Consider the following 22,730-nt stretch of genomic DNA (forward strand, 5'->3'; position numbering starts at 1 on the left):
TGATGATGATGAACAAATGAAGAGGCAAGAAACATCCAAATAACTGCTGGCCTTTCTCACTGAGCTCCCTTAGAGTATCCATTAGTCAAAAACCTAAAACTAGAACCAGTCACGGACAACTTTTTTTTATAATTTGTTAATAAATAAAGCAGCGAAATAAATAAATGACAATAATAGTAACAATAAGGCAGCATAAGAATAAGCCCAAATGAATATAGTGTTCATGGGTGAATCAGCAATAATTAAATAATAAAGGTTTCCTACATACAGTTATTCCTCTGTGTCAGAGTGGGGTTGGTTCCAGGACCACCTTGGATACCAAAATCTGTGGATGCCCAAGTCCCTTATATAAAATAGAATAGTATTTGCATATGACCTACGCACATCTTCCTGTATACTTTAAATCATCTCTAGATTACTTATAATACCTAATACAATGTAAATGCTATAGAAATTGTTGTTATACTGTATTGTTTAGGGAATAATGACAAGAAAAAAAAAGTCTGTACATGTTTAGTACAGACGCAACCATTGTAGGCCTAACTACACAGCGCATGGCAGCAACAATGCAACTTTTTTTCCCAAATATTTCAATCCAAGGTTGACTGAATTCACAAATGCAGAACTCATGGATATGGACAGCCGACTGTATATTGTAATTACTATTTTTTTTTTCTATAACTGTCTCAGTTCTTGGGGCTCACAGAAAAATCCTGGGTCCTTGACTGCCCTCCTCTCATTGTGACAGGTTAGAGGTTGGAGTCCACCCAGAGGCACCTCAGGAAAGGCCTGGCAATCTACTTCTAAAATATCAGCCACTGAAAACCCTACGGAGCACAATTCTACTCTGATACACATGGGTCACCATGAGTTAGGATTGATGACTTCACGGAAACTGGTTTGGATAAGCTCTCTGGGGCTCCACTCTTTCATGGGTGAAACAGCTTCAGTCAGAGTTTACTCCCTGTGTAAACGCTCTCCGAGTGTCCTCTCTGTGCTATGAAATAATGTATTTTAACCGCCCCCCCCAAAACCAAATCCACTGCTGTCATGTTGATTCCGACTCATAGTAACCCTACAGGACAGAGCAGAACTGCCTCATAGGGTTTCCATGGAGCTCCTGGGAGATTTGAACTGCCGACCTTTTGGTTAGCAGTTGTAGCTCTAAATCACTATACCACCAGGGCTTCCACAACATATGTTAAGGTACTTAAGTATTTTAAGCTGCTATTCTACCCAAACAATTTTAGCTTTACTAAGTCCATTGGTTTTTCATTATTTCTACATGCATAACATTTATAATCTCTAATACCGTGATATGTCTTCCTGTTTCCAGAGATCCCAAGTTTTGATGGTGAAGGTGGAAGAGGTGGGTAAGAATAGAATGACTGTGAAAATACCACTAACAGCCCTCACAGCCATTCTATGAGGAGCACATACAGGCAAGGAGAGGCTTGAGGAGGTAGCTGAAGAAAATAAAGGGAGCCATGGAAAATGGGAGTGATGGACTGTTTGTGGAAGTAATTCTTATTGGCTCAAAGGTGAATGAATTTACAGCTTCCAAACACAATCTACACTAGAATGCTGTTTCACTCCAAAATCCATTTACCTCAAACCCTAAGTATATCTGCACTTGATCAGTGGCCAAAGCAGCTCAAGGCTGTCCTGGAGTCCTGTACACAGCTAAGGACACCAAGGCAGAAGAGAAGGAGTTTCAAAAATACGTTTTAATTAAAAAAAGGAAATCCTTAAAAATCAAGAGGAACACGTGGCTTAGCAATGAACGAGTCAAACATAAAAAGTTCAGATGTTTGAATATTTAATGATATAAAAATGCTGAAAATATGTTACTTTGAAAAAAGCAAGATACATTTGAATATACAGTTTTGGTAAATACACATAACTCTACAGGATAGGAATGAGATATCTCAGATTTTTTTTTATGATGTGCCATTTTTGTTTTCTTTCACCTTTGCTTTTTTCAGGTTTCCAACCCTCTTTAAGGAGTATAAGAATGACAAAAGCAACGTGATTTTTAAATGCAAACTTAGGGTTCCACTTGGCTAGAGAAACCACACCTAGGTCTTGCAGACGCCATGAGCCAAACCATGGGCTGTGAAAACTCTGGCCCAGTAAGACCAACTCTAATCATTTCTCCAAAGTAGAAAATGAAATACTTTTTTTAACCAAATGACAGATGAACGGTAATACAATGAAGAAATTAGAAATCACTCTATTAACTCAAATGTCAACACAGTGGGGAAAAGCTGCTTAACTCCAAACGCCACAGTCCAATCTGACTTTGCTTATCTGATCTACTTCTTCCTGGACATGATTTGCTCTGGGTTTTAAGCATCTTGAACAATTCAAAATGAACCTAGATTTCAGCTCTCTGTTACTTGTCTCATGTCCACATGAAAAGTTTTCTATTTTTAAAGAACGTGGGATTTAATGAGCTTTGGTTACTTCCTTTTGTGTGAGGGGCAAGGGGTGGGAGACAGAGGTGACTGCTGCAAAACATGCTCTCTGAAGATTTAAAACATCTCTTATGAAAGGGTCCAAATCAGTGCAATTGACAAAACCATCACGTGATACACATGGCTTAGTCTATCTTTTCCTTTCTGTATATTTTCTATAATTTTCATGTGGGCTCTTTATGTATCCCGACTTCATTGTGAATGAGAAAGGATCATGAAGATCTAGAATGATACAAAATAAGCACTAACAAGTACAACCAAAATGCTCCTTAGAAGCAAAGATGGCGAGACTTTGTCTTACATACTTTGGACATGTTATCAGGAGGGACCAGTCCCTGGAGAAGGACATCACGCTTGGTAAAGTAGGGGGTCAGTGATAAAGAGGAAGACCCTCATCTCGACGGATTGACATAGTGGCTGCAACAATGGGCTCAAACATAGCAGCAATTGTGAGGATGGCACAGGATGGGGCAGTGTTTCGTTATGTCATACACAGGGTGGCTATGAGTCAGAACCGACTCGACGGCACCTAACAACAACAACATGAGAACAGGGATATTTGGAGGTTTAAACAAATAATTTTCAGAAGGGATTCAGTTGTCAAACTATCAACCGAGTTTCTGTATACATCATCAGTATACCCCACAGTGGAAAACTTGGGTGCTTTCTTTCCATATACATTAAAGCGGATATTCTTTACCAAACAACAGCAAGGAAAGAATTTTATTCTGCACAACCAAAAAAAGAAAAAAAAAAAGTCGTTGAATTAGAAAAGAGGGGAAAAAAAGAGGCCTTTATTGTGGCTAAGAGAAGTTGGGTCTACGCTGATTATAATAAGGGCTGTTGACACCAAGATGTCTTCTTCTATTTCTAAACTAAAGTCATAGGCTTAACAGAGTCAGCACTGTTTACAGAGAAGCAGACACATCCCATTTGCTCAAATACATTAAAACCGGGACCTGCGTAAGGCAGGAACCTGTCTGAGAACTCCAAAAAATCCACTGCCATTGAGTTGATTCCGACTCACAGCAACCCTACAGGACAGAGTAGAACTGCCCCATAGGGTTTCCAAGGCTGTAATCTTTATGGAAGCAGACTGCCACATCTTTCTCCTACAGAGCAGCCGGTAGGCTGGAACTGCAGACGTTTCTGTTAGCAGCCGAGCACTTTAACCACTGTGCCACCAGGGCTCCTGGCAGAGAAGAAAAACTCAAATATTTTCTACTAAAACAAGCAATAGAAAAGTGATAAGACTGTACCCTGTTCAAAGGCAGAAAGCTTGCAAGACCCGGAAAAACAAGGGAGTCCAGTTGAGCTCTGGCTTTCAAAGGTTTCACTATAATAGAAATCTTACAGTACAGAAATTAAACAGAAAACGTATATAACTATGCCCCGAAAATAAAACAAAACAAAAAGATAGTATTAGGAGAATGCTTCATATGATTAGGTCAAAATAAGACTGTCAAGGATTGAACTGTGTCCCCCCAAAATAGGTGTATCAATTTGGCTAGGTCATGATTCCCAGTATCGTGTGATTGCCCACCATTTTGTCATCTGATGTGATTTTCCTATGTGTTGTAAATCCTATCACTATGATTTTAATGAGATGTATTAGTGGCAGTTATGTTGATGATAGCTACAAGATTAGATTGTGTCTTAGACCAATCTCTTTTGAGATATAAAAGAGAGAAGTTAGCGGAGAGACAGGGGACCTCATACCACCAAGAAAGCAGCACCCGGAGCACAGCGCATTCTTTGGACCCAGGGTTCCTGTGAGCAGAAGCTCCTAGTCCAGGGAAAGACTGATGACAAGGACCTTCCTCCAGAGCCGACAGACAGAGAAAGCCTTCCCCTGGAGCTGGCACTCTGAATTTGGACTTCTAGCCTACTAGACTGTGAGAAAATAAATCTCTCTTTTGTTAAAGCCATTCAGTTGTGGTATTTCTGTTATAGCAGCACTAGATGATGAAGACAAAGATCTTCATCTCTGGCATGTGTAAAGCAAGAAGAAACAGTCTCAGTATACTAGGCGGGACAGCTGTGTAGTGAAGCTGGTAATTCAGAAGTGTCTCTAACAAGAATACTCATTCCATTATCTCAGTCCTAATTAACATATAGCCAAGAAGGCCAACACAACTCTGACACTTCAATCACCTACTCTAATATGTTTTTGATTGAGACCCATTAGTGATCTAGACTGGATTGCCTCGATACGCTCAGCAGGAGAAAACACTCTATTAACAATGCACGGCACAATAAATCCTACCATGAAATTCTGGCTGCCAGTCTTCTGGGATTAAATAGTTCAGTAAGGGGGATGTGGATAGGGACCTTCTACCAAGGCCTCACAATTTAAAGGAGCACTATATTAGTTGCAGGAAACCCTGGTGGTATAGTAGGTAAGAGATGGGCTACTAACAAAACGGTTGGCAGTTCAAATCCACCAGCCACTCTTTAAAAACCTCATGGGGCAGCTCTATTCTGTCCTACATGGTCTCTCTGAGTCAGAATCGACTTGATGGCAATAGGTTTGTTTTTTTTTTTGGTTATATTAGTTGCTGCTTTCTTCTCACCATCCCCACTACCAGTAGAAAAATGTCACAAGATTCTTTATAATTCAAAGAGGCAACTGCATTTTGGAACTAATAACCTGTTTGAAATAGTCTGAGGGTGTGAGCCATCAGTCAGTCAGCTAGTTTTAATGATTCAGGATAAGAGATTTTATAAATGATCAAATAAGGTAAGAAAAGAAACAAGTGGATTTTAAGTCTTTGCTCTGCAAGCACGCACTGCACCTTCACAAATCCATAGTAGTATCAGGAGCAGGGTTTCCCCAAGAGTATTTTAATATATGATTAAGAACGTATGTTTATCAGTTTGTTTTCTTAAGCAATTGTATTTTTAACAAATTTGATTAAATTTTACACCAATTCACTGCAGCACTATTCACAATAGCCAAAAAATAGAAACAAATGTCCATCAGATGAATGGATAAACAAAACACAACACACACGCACACATATATACACATACATACAACAGAACACTACTCAGACATAAAGAGAAATGAAGTCCTAATCCATGCTACAACATGAATGAACCTTGAAAACATTATGCTCAGTGAAGTAAGTCAGTCACAAAAGGACAAATATTGTAACGATCCCACTTATATGAAATCTATAATAAGCAAGGAAACCCTGGTGGCATAGTGGTTAAGTGCTATGGCTGCTAACCAAAGGGTCAGCAGTTCAAATCCGCCAGGTGCTCCTTGGAAACTCTATGGGGCAGTTCTACTCTGTCCTATACGGTCGCTATGAGTCGGAATCAACTTGACGGCACTGGGTTTTACTGGGCAAGTAAGCAAATGTATACAGACCAAATGTCATTAATGGTTACAGCAAGGGGGTGGGGAGGAAGAAGGAAAAGGGGGAAGTTTTTGCTTAGGGGACACTGAACTTTTGTTACCCACCCCACTGCCATCAAGTTGATTGCGACTCACACCAACCCCACAGTGTTTCCAAGGTTGAAAATCCCTACAGAAGCAGGCTGCCACAACTTCCTCCTGTGGAGCCGCTGGTGGATGCAAACCACCGACCTTTCTGTTAGCAGTCCCTTGCTTTAACCACTGCGCCATCAGGGCTCCTTGACCTTCTATTAAGGGTGATGGAAAAATTTAGAAATAGATAGTGGTGATAGATGTACAACATGATAAACATAATTAATATCTCTGAGTTACATGTGTAAAAATGTTGAAATGGAGAATGTTATGTTTTTATACATATACAATATTTAAAATATAATTTATATATGTTTTATCATGGTGTGTATATATACATGTAAGTCACACACACACACATATATACCACAGTAAAAAAAGAAAAACATTGACTAAATTAATAAAAAATGATACTTTAGGTTTGACCTACACACCCTAGATGAACAAAACTAGTTAGACTGAGCAACAGCCATCTAGAATTTGGGTGGTGTTTCTGGTGCTTCTCCTGTATTGTTACCTCAGTTCAACACAAACTGGAAATGATATACCATGTTCTCATTTTTTATTCCTAGAAAAATACAAAAAAGTTGCTTCTATTTGCAAATTTGAAAACCAAAGGCGAAAGTCAATGGATCTAAACCAGATATTTTTGTGTGTTGTTCCTTGCAGGACTTCTCACTTGAAGTTACTGGTGAATTTCATTTCTTCTGAAAGCAGGGCACAAGACGGCAGCCTCTGAAATGCTAAAAAAGAGTCAGGTTTCTGATCTCCACCCTACATCCCTTTGAACAAGTGATTCTGAAGTCGCCCTGCAAAGGAGTGCCCGTGAGTTCACACATTCAATGTGTGTAAAGGGAAAGTAAGTAGAACTAAATCCTAACTTCTAAACTACAGAAATACGGCCAGAAAGCTCCTCAGAAGGGAGGATGAAGAGACTGTCTCATGTACTTTAGACATGGTATCAGCAGGGACCAGTCCCTGGAGAAGGATATCATACTTGGTAAGGTAAAGACTCAACGAAAAAGAGAAATATCCTCAACAAGATGGAGTGCCACAGTGGCTGCAACAATGGGCTCAAACAAAGCAATGACTGAGGATGGCGCGGGACTGGGCAGTGTTTAGCTCTGTTGTACAGAGTCGCTGTGAGTTGGAACTGACTTGATAGCACAGAACAACAACAACAAACTAAAGTGAAGGGATCCAACCTTCTCTTTAAACAAGGGCTTCATACTGGTTCTTCCCAGTTCAATCATGGCCGAACAAGTGACACTGGAACAGACTCGAATTTTTAAAATTTAGGTGAACCAGAACCATAAATGGAATGGGAAAAATTATTAGTCCAAGCCCTGCTAGAAACTTAATCTCCTTCTTGGACAACTAGGGCAGCATACACATTGCATAACAACCAAATCCCTTGCCTGTTGGATTTTGCGTACAGCCAGAAGCAGCTCTGCCCTGTTCAAAGATGGCAGTCAACTATGATGCTTTGAATATGTGTCACTCTCCTGAGTCCTGGCAATAATGCAATTTCACACATCAGGCTCCTGAAAGGGCTCACTACACCTCTTCTGGGTCTCCCATTCCAGGGCTTCGACCTATAATTTTTCTCATCCCAGTTATGGTTCCAGCTCACAAAAATTTTAAAAATTTGGGTCTGTTCCGGTTTCGCTTTGTAGGCCATGACTGAGCCAGTTCGAACCAGTTCCAACTTTAAGCTACCTTAAGCTACGTTTCCAGCTTTAAGCTACTGTTTTGTCATTAAGGAATTTTGGTGCAACAGTGAAAGAACTGCTTACAAAACAAGTTCCTTTTCAAGAAACATAAAATCAGACAGCAGGCAAGAAGGAATAGAAATTGGGGTTTCTGTCACTGAATGAATTATAATTTAATTAGGAATACACCTTTGAACAGAAAATATTATTTTAACTACATTAAAAATGGCCTACTCAGCTTCTTGCTAAAGCATTTTCTTTTTATACATTGTTTTACATTGATCAGGTAAAATCATTAGATGTTTTCATTACATCGATATTTTTAATCTAATTCCACTAAATAAGGAAATGTTTCTAACATTATCTATTTACATCTGCAGCCATGCTGTGTTTGGTACACCTCCAATATCACTGGTTTATTTTTGAACGGTGCAAGTAGAACTTAGATTGTATCTTTTTCTTTACCAGCTTGGAAAAACTGAATATACGTACCAACATATTGATTGCCTTTTTAATTTTGAGCTACTCCATTCCCTAGAATATAGTACATATATCATCAAAATTAATGGATGAAACAGCCAAAAAATTGAGAATGCTATTAATAATCATCCATCTTAATAGCATTCTCAATTTTAGTAATCATCTATCAAAATCTTGGAAGCCCTGAAGCTGCAGTGGTTAAGTGCTATGGCTGCCAACTAATAGGTTAGCAGTTCAAGTCCACCAACCGCTCCTTGGAAACTCTATGGGGCAGTTCTACTCTGTCCTATAGGATCACTATGAGTTGGAATCGACTCGATGGCAACGGGTTTTTTTTTTTAGTAAAATCTTCTGTTAACCACTATAATGCTGAGATCATATTTTGATTTAATAAAGTTGTGAAATTTAGTGAATATATAGCTTTATTTGAATGTTTCACAAAAAATTGGAAGAAAAAAACCTAAGAGTTAATAACTATTTTGTAGGGATAAATATTTTCTACTTTCATTTTGTAATAATTTAACAATTACAAACTGAATTCACACATGGCATCATTAATATGACAATTTACAACAATAAGTAGTATGTTATACACATTATAGACATACTATGCAGAGACTCTATACTGGACTAGGTGTGCTGGCTTAATACAAATTCAGTATGTAATTTTCCTATCAAAATAAATCTCAGTATATAAATTACTGGTGCCTATTAAAAAAAAATTTTTTTTTTTTTTATTACATTATGAGTCAGAACTGACGCGACAGTGGCAGGTTTTATTAAAGGGGATATAAATACAGGATTTTGATTCATAAGCAACAATGAATAATGTCAATAAAAACTAGACTGAAAATACCTTTAAGTTCTGTATCAACCAATTAAATTTTTTCTATAATATTATGGGAGAGCAATTAATATTATTTAATTGAACAACCCCATCAGAAAGAGGCAACGACTGTTTCCTGGAAATTGGAGCACAAGTCATTTCCTATCATGAATCTACTGATTCTGTACATTAATAAATACACATAAACTTAGTAAACTTAGTAGATACCCAATAAATGTATGTTAAATAAATGATCTTGTCATTCAGAGATTCATTAATTTAACAACCATTAAATCACTTATGTGTGTATAATCGCTTCCTGCCTTTCCCACATGTAATTAGCCCTGTGGCATCCTTTCTTCATAATCTGTCTTATACCCATGCTTTTCCTCCCACTGCCCCCAGCGCCATTCAGATCATAATTATCATCATCACCATTACCATCATTCTTATGATTTTAATGCCTGGAAAGAACTACTTAACTGCTCCATCAATTTCTTCTAAAAGTAGGGTAATAATGGCACAGTGGCTAAGAGCTTGTCTGCTAAAAGGTCAGCAGTTCGAATCTACCAGTTGCTCCTTGGAAACCCTATGGGGCGGTTCTACTCTGTTTTATAGGGTCGCTATAGGGTTGCTAAGAGTTGGAATCAAGTCAACGGCAACAGGTTTTTGTTTTTTTGTGTGTGTGTGTAATGGCGCCTAGGCTCATGGTTTTTTGTGAAGATTGAATAATACATGGAAAGCATTGAGCACACAGTACATACTCAGTAAATGTTATCTGTTAACCAGTATCTTCATCCCAATCAAACTGGTCTATGCACTGTACACCTAAAATCCCCTTTTTGCTCTTGGTTCTAGTAATCGCTTTTTTCCACCTAAAGTACCTGCACCTGTCAGAATCGTATACATCTTCCAGGGCCCACCTCAAACACCCATCTTATATGACCAAACCAAAACCAAACCTGGTGCTGTTGAGTGGATTCTGACTCATACCGACCCTACAGGACAGAGTAGAACTTCCCCATATGGTTTCCAGGGCTGTAATCTTTATGGAAGTAGACTGCCACATCTCTCTCCTGCGAAGCAACTGGTAGGTTTGAACTGCCAACCTTTCAGTTAGTGTCCGAGTGCTTTAACCACTGCACCACTCATATGAAGATGCGTCTAATTCATTCCTTCTCAGCCGTTAGGTTTCTCCCCTCTCCTCAACCTTCTAAAGCATTTACTCTCCAAACCTCTCATATACTATTTTGTACTTGATTAAAGTGTCTTATCTCTGACTAGGCCAAGCTCTTAGACAACAGGAACCAACTTCATCAGTCTCCCTTAACCATACTACTCAGAATCCAGAGCCCTGTATATAGCAAACGCTTGATATGTTTTTCTAGGTATGGAAAGATAAAGAAAAACAAACATAATACTTACAATCTATCTTGTAATATAAAGCACATACAATTGAAAAAATTAAATAACCAAGCAAGAGGACACCCATCAGCATTAAAGTATACAAGGACTGCCGGAATGGGGACTGAGAAGGAAGAGTTTAATAATGACCATTGTGTATAGAAAATACCTCTAAAGAATAAGTGGAACTTGAATAAGACCCTGAGTTGGGGGTAGTTTTTGGGATGCAGAGGAGGACGAGGACGTACGGAGATTGCAGGCAGAGGTCATACTGAGTATTGCACATATATACAAACTGTGTGACTACAACCTTGGCTAGAGAAGAAGGTGGTCACACCATCTGGGATGCTGGAAAATAAGGATAATGAATTGTCTATGATTTTCCTTGCTTCTCTTCTCTTGATAATTGCCTTTTGCCCATTTCACTGCTTATTTACTTCCCCAAAAGTGAAATAGAAAACAGATAATAAGTGAAACAAAAGACAGTTGACAACTCGGGAACCTTGCAAAAAAGTTTAAAAATTAAAATCAGAATATTCTACTATTTGTGTTACATTCTTTCATAACAAACACAGAAAATTAAGAATTGAATGCAGAAAACATATACCAGGGACAGGCAAGTACTTCAGTGTAATAAATATTCATACAGCATCTATTATATGGCTGGCACTGTATAAAGCACTGATACAAGGACAGCAGAAATCCTTGACCTTGAAGAACAGAGGCATATAAACAGAACATGCAGGCAATGTGTGGGAAATATTGGATATGGTCCAAACTCAGACGAGGGTACTTAGTCCACCTTAGGGATGGAGGGAACGTTTCTAAGAAAAACGGACTCCTGAAACACTTCTTAAAAAATAACCAAAAAGGAACTGGAAGAGGGATTTGGCCATGTGCTCCAGGCAAATGGAGCAGCTTGTACAGAATGTGAACGTGAAACAACTAGGTATATTAAAAGGAACCACAAAAGGAGGAAATATATACTGGTTTGTTGGAAACCTATTCAACATCCCCCGGAACTTAATTCCATCACGTGTAGCGGGTTCTAGGCAGTGTTACAGCAAATTCTAAGTAGATGCTCCTGATTGCACTGTAAATATCCCTTTGCATTATAAAGACCTCTGGGGCACGTGTTGATTTGACAGGAAGCTCTCAGGCACGCCTTATTTTCATAAGGAGATAATGTCTACAGTTCTTATTCGATTAAGAAGCTGACTTATTTCCATCTATGAAACAGGAGACTGAGCAAAATGACCTTCAGATCTTCCCCCACCAGACTTCACCATCTCAGCTGATAACCTCATCCTTTCATCTGCTTTGCCTGAAATCACTCTTGACGCCTCTCTCTCACATCCCTTATCCAATCCATCATAAAACCATTCCAATTCTGTCTTCGAAATATATTCAGAATCCAATCATCTCTTTAAACCTCACTCCTACCACCATAGTACAAGCAACCATGCTGAGGTCATTGTGATAGCCTCCTCAGTGGTCCTCCTGTTTCCACCATCCCCCTTCTCCAAAATTATTTCACTAATATATAAACCAAATCAGTTGCTGCCCAGTCAATCCTGACTCATGGAGACCCCATGTGTTTCAGGGTAGAACTGCACTCCATAGATTTTTTAAGGCTGTGATCTTTTAAAAGCAGATCACCAGGCCTTTCTTCTGAGGCATTTCTGAGTGAATGTGAACTGCCAGCCTTCCAGTTAATAGCTGAGTGCTTAACCACTTGTACTACCCAGGGACTCCTCATTAATCTACACTGATTGTAGAACGATGCCGTAAGCCAAAAAAAGCACAGCATGCATGAAAATATCATGAGCATTTTCTGGTTCTATATGATACCTGGCAAGAAGTTTAACATTTTTGAGCTTGTTTTTCTGTGTAAAAGATTTGGCTTAAAATACCTCTGCAATGCCTTAAAAAAAAAAAAAAAAAGCTCTGAAATTCTGATTGTGATTATGCAATAACTCAACACACATTCAAAATATTTAGTACAAGGGCAAGAATATCTAATGTAACTCAGTCTGTCCTAATAAGATCATGATACTCAACAGACCTATGACATAACCTACTATGTTCTAGAAGCATCCCATTAATCAACATTATGAAGATCCGGTATTCAATAAATCCCATATAAAATGATGGCAGTGATACATATCATAGATTATAAAAATATTTCAATCCAAAACTGAAAAAAATGAAGTTTCAAGGTGACAAATCCTCAGTGATTTAGATGTCTCCCTATTGGCGCTGAAGTGGAAAAATAAAAATACCAAAGTAATTATTTTATATAGTGTTTTAGTTTCTATATAAACCAAAGCCCTCACAGGTTACATGGCAATGTTCCTTCCCTTTGCTTTGAAGAATATAATCATAAGGGTTGTCGGTTGAGGAAAACTGTAAAATCCAGCTCTCTTTAAGGATTACAGCGAGGCAAGATCAGAGCTGTAACACTGAACTCGACCACAAATCATTCTTAAGATTCGCTCTGTAGGCAATACTTAGCATCAGGTAACAATCAATGGTTACTGATTCCTCTTGCTCCCAGAAGAGCAAGCAATTATGACCCAGGAAGCTCTACCAAGGGATTACAAACAAATGCTAACAAGAGTTCAATTCCACTGCCTTTTAGATTGTTCCATTTATTTATGGAGCTTTTATTGCTGTGACACCAACGTATTTCATAAAACAAGTATTTCCTGTTACTTAGCAAAGGAAGGGGCAACACTGAAAGTCATCAGGCTCATGGTGTTCAAGTCTGCGGTTCAAGTTTTATTCCCACCCTCCCCCAACCCATCTAGTGAGAAACCACAGGTCTGGGCCATGGGCTCCTTAACCTCTGATGCTCAACAACACTGGTTTCAGAAATGATGTGTCAAACCGTATGTGGGAGAAATGAAGAGGAACATGCGGTGAAATAGCTGGAGAAGAAGTCATGATGGAGTATGCAATAGCAGGAGATTGAGAAAAGTAACTGTGAGGATAGCAATTAAGAAACAAAGAAAGGAAGGGAGAAGACAGGAAAGCTGGAGAAATAAAATTACATCAGCATCATATACCAACACAGGAAACACAGTTAAGGTAAGAGAGACCTGAGAGATCTGGTGTCATTTATTTGCCTAGTAATAGTTTTCTTTCTAGAAACTAACATTGTTTTCAGTGCTGCTCTGCGCATCTTCCTTCTGAGTAAATATGCATGTACACATATTTGGTTTAATTTTAAATTTAGCATTTGAAATAAAATGAGTTATGAAGGAGACTTTTTTTTTTAATTAGAGAATTACATACATTTAAATTCTAGCCTGTCTTTTTCTTAAGATAGAGTTCATAAAATTTCCACGTGGGCTGCAGAATACCGCCTCAAGACAGGCATCTCCAACACACAAGTACACATCACTGAAAATTACAGTAAATCAAGCCTTCTCTAGTCACCCCATGTTCTTGATGAAAATGGAAAAATAAGTTACCTTAGGAGGCTTTTCATTACAGTTCATCAAATTTTACTGGGTCTATCAGCTCATTTCTACTGCACAGTCATAAAAACTTATACCCGGATAAAATCTGCCCGAGATTGTTATCAAATATTTGTCCTTTACAAGTGGCTGCCTCATTGCTCCAATATTGACTCAGAGTTCCATTTCTGCAGTAAATCTATTTTACTTGAATTAATAAGAATCAAGATGAACAAAGCATAAAAGTTTTCACATATTTCTGGTTCCACAGTAAAGTGCAATTACACATTTATTATGCTGAAAACTATATTTTTGTAAATGACAAGCTCTTAAAAATTGCATCTCTTTGTACCAAAAATCACTAGGCACACAACAAAAATGCTAAAGCCCTTGAAATGCACATATCTAGAACAGCACTTTTTAATTTTATTTTTTCCTTTTTGTAGGATTGTGAAAAATAATCCAGGTAATAGGATTTCATTTTAAATTCCCTGCAGTAGAATCTCCAATGTGTACTTAGGATACAATTATTCTCTACTTCTACAACATTTTTTTTTTTCCTCTTTCACTTTTTACATACTTCTGGAAACCCTGCGGGTGTAAGTGGTTAAGGGCTACGGCTGCTAACCAAAAGGTTGACGGTTCAAATCCACCAGGCACTCCTTGGAAACTCCGTGGGGCAGTTCTATTCTGTCCTATAGGATCACTGTGAGTTGGAATCAACTTCACAGCAACAGGTTTGGTTTTTTTTTAGGTTTGGAGTAATTAAGTACAGAGCTAGAGTTTTGCTTTATCTGCCCCACGCCCCTGGCCAAATCTATTCATAAACAATTTTTTGTGTCACATTTTAAATAATTTTATCTATTCCGTTTTACCTACTAAGTACCTATAAATCATCTCCCTTTTTATTTGTGATATGTATATGGAATATTTTACATACATTTATATGTATACATATATATATATATAATGTTTCCAATGAAACTAAAAAAAGTAGATTTTATTTGGCTCATGTAGATTTGCTGTTGTTGTGTGCCGTTGATCTGAAATTTGTTATTTCCATGGGTTTTGTGAAATGCTGAATACAGCTCACAGACCTTAAGTTCTGTCTTTCGGGATCTGAGAATTCCCATTTGGAACAATGGAAAGAATTAGGTAAACATCATCTTTATTCAGATCAAGGATTCAAGCTCTTTCCAGCCAAGCTCTTCCCTGGCACTGCATTTCAGCTGCATGGATTCCTCATTATTACCCCAATATTCCCATAAAAGGGTCTTCCTTGACAAACACAAATTTATTCACCACTCTTTCTTTTCCTCTCTTACAAGTAACTCCTCATCATTCTCGCTATAACAAAGACCCTCACACCATGATTTCTGAGCATTACCCTAAGAGACACAGCTTTTGTACGCTAGGCAATTTTCATTTGGGGAAATCACTCTTTTTAGAGCACTGTGGTGGCACAGTGGTTAAACAGCTTGGCTGCTAACCAAAAGGCTGGCAGTTCAAATCCACCAGCCACTCCCTAGAAACCCCATGGGGCAGTTCCACTCTGTCCTGTAGGTCACTATGAGTCGGGACCAACTTGATGGCAATGGGTTTCTGGGTTTAGGGCTCAAGAAATTATAAAGTTCTATATCATTCTAAGATATAATTAATTAATTCCTTTTAAAGAACCTCTACAATATATTCCCAGGAAGCGTCAACATTTGTGAGGACATGTATACATAGGGTCACTATGAGTCGTAATTGACTCGACGGAAATGGGTTTTTTTTTTTTTTTGTATATATAAACCCTACTGGACAGAGAAAAGGTGGAAGCTAATACTGCTTATGGAAACCCTGGTGGTGTAGTGGTTAAGTGCTACGGCTGCTAACCAAGAGGTCAGCAGTTCAAATCTGCCAGGCGCTCCTTGGAAACTCTATGGGGCAGTACTACTCTGTCCTATAGGGTTGCTGTGAGTTGGAATTGACTCGTTGGCAGCGGGTTTGGTGTTTTTTTTTTTTTTTTTTTGGTAATACTGCTTATGCTGTATTCTGATATCAGGTATTTTTTCACATAGAGAAACTTAATTAGTTTGCACCACAATCCCGTGAGGTTTTTAGTTATTAACATCCACATCTGTTTGGACTTGAAAACTAAATTTCTAGTGGTGAATTGATTTGCTCCAGATCACATAGCTTGTTCAGCGGTAGAGCTAAAATTTTCTCTCAAGTTCCATACTATTTTCACTTTACAGTGATGCTTCTTCAACTCGTACCTTCTAAGTTTTTCCTAAGCTTCCCCAAACTCCCAAACTTACTCTGCAATCTTTTTTCCAAAACTACTCTGTTGCGTTCAAAGGAGAAAAAGAACAGAGTGAGGGAGGGTGGTAGAATAAGGAAAAAAATTGATGCTGGTTTCATGTCTATTATGTTTTCAGGCCTGAGACTTGGTGGTTTCCAGTATCTCTCAACAGCCCTGAGAGATGGGTACCACTATTTTCATGTAAAAATGAGGAGGCAGATTCAGAGGGAACATCTAACTTGCTCAGGGCCATGAAGTGAGGCAATGAAGATTAATTCAAGTCTGTCCAACTGGAAAGTTAGTACCCTAAGACAAGAGACTGAGAGAATAAGAGCTGTAAGGCACCTCAGACGTAAATATATTTAATAATCTGCTTACAACATGCATCTCTCTCAACAGGGCCACTGCTTGAAAACTTCCAGTAATAAGGAATTAGCTTCTTTCCAAAGAAGTACCACATTTCAGTTGGGATAACTCTGATTGTTAAAATATTCTCCTATGCATACTATGTGATAAGAGATAAAACATGCGGTCTCCATGGGGTGTCCATATGATCAAAATCATAAAGGTAACATTCTCTTCTCTAAAGAAGACATCTGTTATGGAGTGATAAAAGTATTACTAACTAGGATTTTAAAAAATTAACACAAAATTCAAAATTGTTCGCATTACGATGCTATGCACTATTTGAACATATGTGATATAAACAGTCTGAAGAAATGCAGGTGCCGTGAAGGGAAGGATCAATTCAGTTCTAGTGTCCGCACTGCCGCTAACTAGCTGTTGTGACTTGGGCAGGTCACTTCACTTTTGCGGACCCTCATTTCCTCACTTGGGAAGTGACTCGGATAGCCTCTGAGAACATTCAATGTAAGGAGTTTTATGATGACAGGACATCAATTACGTTGTCCAGAAATAACTTTTGAATGCTTACATGCACACAGATGCACAGATACACACAACAATAGACCGAATTCACTGCAGGAAGATTCCAACAAGGTCTGAGATGGTCGGGATTAACTTTATTCACTTCTAGTCAATGGCTCTTCATGGGAACGGTATATGAACTCAAGTCTTATTTGGTTTGAGACTAAATAATTTAATGGTAGATTCTAGGCTCCCTCCGGACAGCAAAACTAAAAATCCTTGGGAATATCTTAATACCTGATGTTCTGCAAACCAAACAACAAATAGAAAATGTGATTTAAAAAAAATGTTCATAGCTACCAATTTCCTAAAAACTGAAAAATAATCTTGTATTATTTATATGCTAGAAGAATTGTGTATGTATTTTCCATCTTAACAGAGTGCTCCAAAAGGACCAGAAATATTACTTTCCCAATGGTTTGCTTTAATAGTGCCATATGGGCCAAATACGAATCACCCAAAACTATCCTGCTTGTTGGTATGGTGGTAGCAAAGGTGAAACTAGTGTCACTTGAAGAAAAAGTGACATTGCTGGGCAAGTGTTCAGTATTCAGCAGCCTGATCACATTAAGAGAGGAACAAGAGGAGCAGTCAAAATGTGAATAAAAGGAGGGAAAAGGGAAGAAAGCTGAATTCCGAGGGCAAAATGTATAGGAAAGTAAAGAAATACCTCAAATTGAACTTTGCAAACTAGATCTGTAAAATCCATTAGAACATAAGCTCCCTGAGGGCAAGGATTTTACTGCTATCCACTGCCACCATCCTCAGTCTAGAACAGTTCCTTGTACATAAAACCAAAAAAGAAACCAAACCCAGTGCTGTCGAGTTGATTCCAACTCACAGACTCCAAAAAACCAAACCCGTTGCCGGCAAGTCGATTCCAACTCATAGTGATCCTACAGGGAAGGGTAGAACTGCCCCATAGGGCTTCCAAGGCTGTAATCTCTACAGAAGCAGACTGCCACATCTTTCTCTTAAGGAGCAGTTGGTGGGTTCCAGCTGCCAACCTTTCAGTTAGCAGCCAAGCACTTAATCACTGCATCACCAGGGCTCCTTTCCGGCACATAGTAGGTGCTTAATATATAGCTGTTGAATAAATGATAGATGGATGAAGAGGAAATACAGTAGAAGAAAAATGAAACAACAACGTATAGCAAAATTATCAAAATGGAAACATGAGCATAAACATAGACATGATACAGTTTTTGGCTTGATAGAAAGTTCAACAGGCTCAGTGGACAAGAGTTACATTCCTGGTTTTCAGAGACTTGTAGCTTAACTTTGGACACATCAGAACTTGTTTATGTCTGTTCTGATTGGTCAATCCAAAAAATACCTCTTCCTTCATGCTTTAAAAAGATAATATAATGGATTATTAAACGAAAAAGCGAAGGAGGAAGAACAAAGATGTATGGTTTAGCACATAATGAATTTCTGGGAATGCAGAAACGCTGGCAGGTAAAAGAGTCAGCAGAGACACTGACATGAAGCACACTAAGGAAAAGAGGGATGAAAGTTTAAATTAAATGTGCTAATAAGAAACTGGAAACCCTCGTGGTATAGTGGTTAAGTGCTATAGCTGCTAACTAAACGGTCAGCAGTTCGAATCTATCAGGCGCTCCTTGGAAACTCTATGGGGCAGTTCTACTCTGACCTATAGGGTCACTATGAGTTGGAGCCGACTCAACAGCAATGGGAATAAGAAACTGGCATGTTGTATGTGTGTTTGCAATATGTGTAAATGCTATGCCACATTAAAATAAAGCTGTATGTGAAAGATAAAGACAGTGTTCTCTGATATCTTCAAATGGAAGGAGATACTAACATATAAAGCCAAAATGGCATAATTAGAAAAACAAGAAAGATTCGAGATATAATTGGGAAGGTGGAAGGGGAGAGGGAGGCAGAAGACTAATCTGGGTATCACAAAGAATAGGAGAAAGCACCAGAGTAGGACGTGCGGAATATAGCACCGCCACCGAGCCATTTGCCATAACGGTAGGGAAGAACTCACCCCAGAAAAACCAAGCTGTTTCCAAAAGCAAGCTGAACACTGTATGGATGATCAAATAAAAAGGGAAAAGACCACCACTACTCAAAATTCAATAAAAGTAAAACAGGAGAGAGAGAAGAAAATTTAATTTTAGTGGTACGAACTATGCATGCTTGACCAGAGGTCCCATTTGAAGTACCTCCTGAATGGTCAGACAGATGTCACTTAAACTACCAGAGTTAGGCTCAAGCTCTCACTCTCTAGAATAGGGATAATGTGATAAAAGAATGTGTGTATATGTGTGTGTGAGAGTGTGTGTCTATGTGTCTAGGAGACACTAACCTGTTTTCCAATACTTTAAGCATTTCACTTAATCTTTCAGGATCCCAGTTTCCTCATCAGTAAAATTATGAGACTCTTCCAGTTTTTAATGTCTTAGGATTTATACAAGTAGAGCTAAAGTGGTGAGAAATGATTTGAAATCACTGTAAATGCCTATATGTATAGTCTTAAGGAGCTAGAAGAAGGATCCATAGGAATTAAAATGAATGCCACTTATAATGGAAAGGAAGAAACCATTTGGTACATTCATCATGTTGAGCTTTTGCAAATGGTAGCGATTGATAGTGTCACTGTGGTAACAATGGTTTGCCATGCAACCCAATTAAAAGATTTAAAACAAAGGAAAGCAAATGTAACCCTAAGACGAAAATACCAATATACTCTTTTAACCATGAGTCTGTTGTCAAGCAGGCTCTCCCACCCAGAAATATATACATATATATGTTTTCAAAATGGTACCTCAACTTCTTGGCTATAGTTCAATTATGCAGCTATTTTAATGGTAATCTAAATTCTCAATCCTCCAAAAGTCAGTCCTTTCCATACAGGTAGAGGGTAAGACATATCTAAAAGCATTGGCAAAAAAAAAAAAAAAATGGTTCAAGTACTGTGTGACTCGAAAAATAGAAACTTAACTATGATCATGGCAACGTAATGACTGTGGTCTGGTAAACCACTAAAGCACACATAGAAAAACTTCAGAATGAAAATATATATGTATTTTTATTCCAGCCTAGTACTAAATATCTTAAGATTGACCTGTCTGCCTATAATAATATAATATAAAGACAAAACTATATTACTTTATGAAAAGAAACACTTATTTTAGAAAAACAGACACAGGTACTGTACCTTTGGGCAATTTAAAGTATTACATTTTGCCTGTTAGAAAAAAAAGACAAAAAAAAACTTGTACTTTTAAAAGAATCAATGAGGAAAGAAGTAGTTTCAGCATTTAAAAGATAAAACCCTAATATTAATAGGGAGTTTGGCTGGGAGAATAACAGCAGACACAATTACTGAGATTGTCTCTCTTCCACTCTCTCAGGCTCCAGGATAAAGAAGAATCAATTAGTCCTCAACAGACTATGACCTTGAAGGCTACAGCTCTGTACATAATACGCTGACTATGCTGAGACAGATAAAAAAAAAAAAAGAAGAGAAGTCGTGAGATCACTGAAGAACACATTTCGGATATGATAATGTCATTTTTCCATACAAACCATGACAGCTGGGTTCCTATCAAAAAGTACATGATGAAGGAAAGCCCCAGAGTTCTTTCTGTGACTAAACAATACTTTCTCAGCTGAGAGAACATGGTGAAAGCGATTACAAAATGACAATCCAATTACAAGCTTTTTGTTGTTGTTGGTCTTCCTTTATTTAAGGGTAACAACCTTTTAAACAACAACAACCAAAACAAAATAACTACTTTCCTGAGTCTCTGAAAACAGAGCTTCCTGGACCAATCGATCCTTTTTCCAAAGACAAGTCTCAGAATTTGTATGATAGTAGGGGGTTTGTTTGTTGGCCTGTTCAGACTTTTAAGGCATAAGACTAAAAAATTGAGAGTTTCTCTCACAGAAAACCAGACAGGCTTTAAAATGTTAACCAACTGTCTGACCCTAACTTTTCAGTAGAACGCTCCTTCTTCTCAGGCTGCTTTTGCAGGCTCATCTCCAGCGCACTTCAGAACGCTGCAGCTGTGCGTTTGGCCAGCATGGGCCACTGTGAAGCTTTTAGGCAGCAGTAAATCTTTTCTGCTCAATGCAAATGTCACAAAATCAATGCCCTGGCTTAGAAAAAGGAAAAAAGAAAGGAAAAAAAAACTATATGGAATGTATAATGTATTAGAACACTTAGAAGAATTTCCTTAAAAAAAAAAAATAATAATTTCTCAAAACTTCACAGCATACTTTTTGAACTGGTCCTACATCAGGCAAACATGTTTTCCTCAGATTATAAAATTATAGGATAATTTGGTTGAAGAGTTTTTCAAAGGTTTACCTTTCTTGTTCTGGACAATGAAACCCATTCAGGCCCATGTAGGGAAAGGCTTATGCTTCCAGTGAGAAAGACAGAGCAATAACCTTGTCTTTGTGGTCAATTCTGCTTTCTTTGCAGGATCTGTGCTTGCTTTTTATAGCCTGTCATTTCACCTGGGTATTATTGCCCCGTCACTCTGCCTGGTGGGAAGAGGCAAGCACTAAATGCAGTGATGTCTGTCAGACTTTTAATGACGCTTCTGGGATTTGATAAAAATACAAAGCTGTGCGTGCGTAAAGGAGTTTCTTCCCTAATTACACCTGAAAAACAAGTCTTTCTCTCCCTCTGTCTTTTAAATCTTTGCCACTGAAACTGGTGCGTGTGAGACGTGTTTGAAACACAAGCACAACTTGAGTCTTCCTGTATTTCTATATTTTTCTGCTCTATTTCATACTGAACATAATACCTGGAATGGGTAGTCTTCATTATCACATGGAAGGAAAATAAGAGGTATTTCGCCACAGAATCCTTACCCTCAACTCTCTTTTAAGTCTAAGAGATTTTACATACTTTTCTTTTCTACTAAGGAAATATCCATCAATGAATACTAAGTAGTATTCACCTGCTAAGGATAAATACATCAATACCGATGATCTAAGATAAAAATAAACTAGAAGTTAAAAAAAAAAAAAAAGGAGCTAACCTCTCCCTTCCACATGAATATTTAGAACAATCTGACTAGTCATGGCTTCATCCTTGATCACTTTCCATTTTGAAGGTACTGCAGTGATTCACTGCAAACGGCAGTATACTGTTCTGTGTTGTTTTAAGAGCGTGGGCTCTTTCACGCACAGGCTGTTAAACGAGGCTGCTGCAGCCTGAAGGGCTAAAATGACACATGTCGAAGAAACAATGGACCTTGTATTTTTTAACGACTGCCAAGGAAGCTATTTAAACATTTGATTACAGGGGACAAAACTAATTTGGGAAAATGCTTTTATGTAGAATTGTACTGTGTTCTGAACAACAACAACAAAAAAGCCTGCCCCTAATAAAGTGCTCTGTAGCCAAAAGTACAATCTAGGCATGACAGCAATAGTCTTAAGCTAATGAGAGGCTGGGGTGCTACAAACATTTTAGGACTTGATGCAATTCAGGAAGAACCAACTGAAATACGAATGTAGGGAGGAATAGCTAGGGAACACAAAGATGAGATGGAGAAAGATCACAGGCAGCCTGGGGCTGGCTGCTGGGAGGTAACAGAAGGGTGAGAAGGTGACAGAAAGTCTACAATAAGAAAAAAAAAAAAAAGGGCAAACTAATATTCACTGTACATGCC

General features: G+C 38.3%; 1 protein-coding gene across 11 annotated transcripts in view; it reads right to left on the bottom strand.

Annotated features, from left to right (window-relative positions):
* Positions 1 to 22,730, bottom strand: part of NRG1 (neuregulin 1) — a 1,186,330-nt gene that overhangs the window by 102,165 nt on the left and 1,061,435 nt on the right. The gene's annotated exons all lie outside the window — the stretch shown is intronic.

This window comes from Loxodonta africana, chromosome 19 (assembly GCF_030014295.1).
Source record: "Loxodonta africana isolate mLoxAfr1 chromosome 19, mLoxAfr1.hap2, whole genome shotgun sequence".
Lineage (NCBI taxonomy): Eukaryota > Metazoa > Chordata > Mammalia > Proboscidea > Elephantidae > Loxodonta > Loxodonta africana.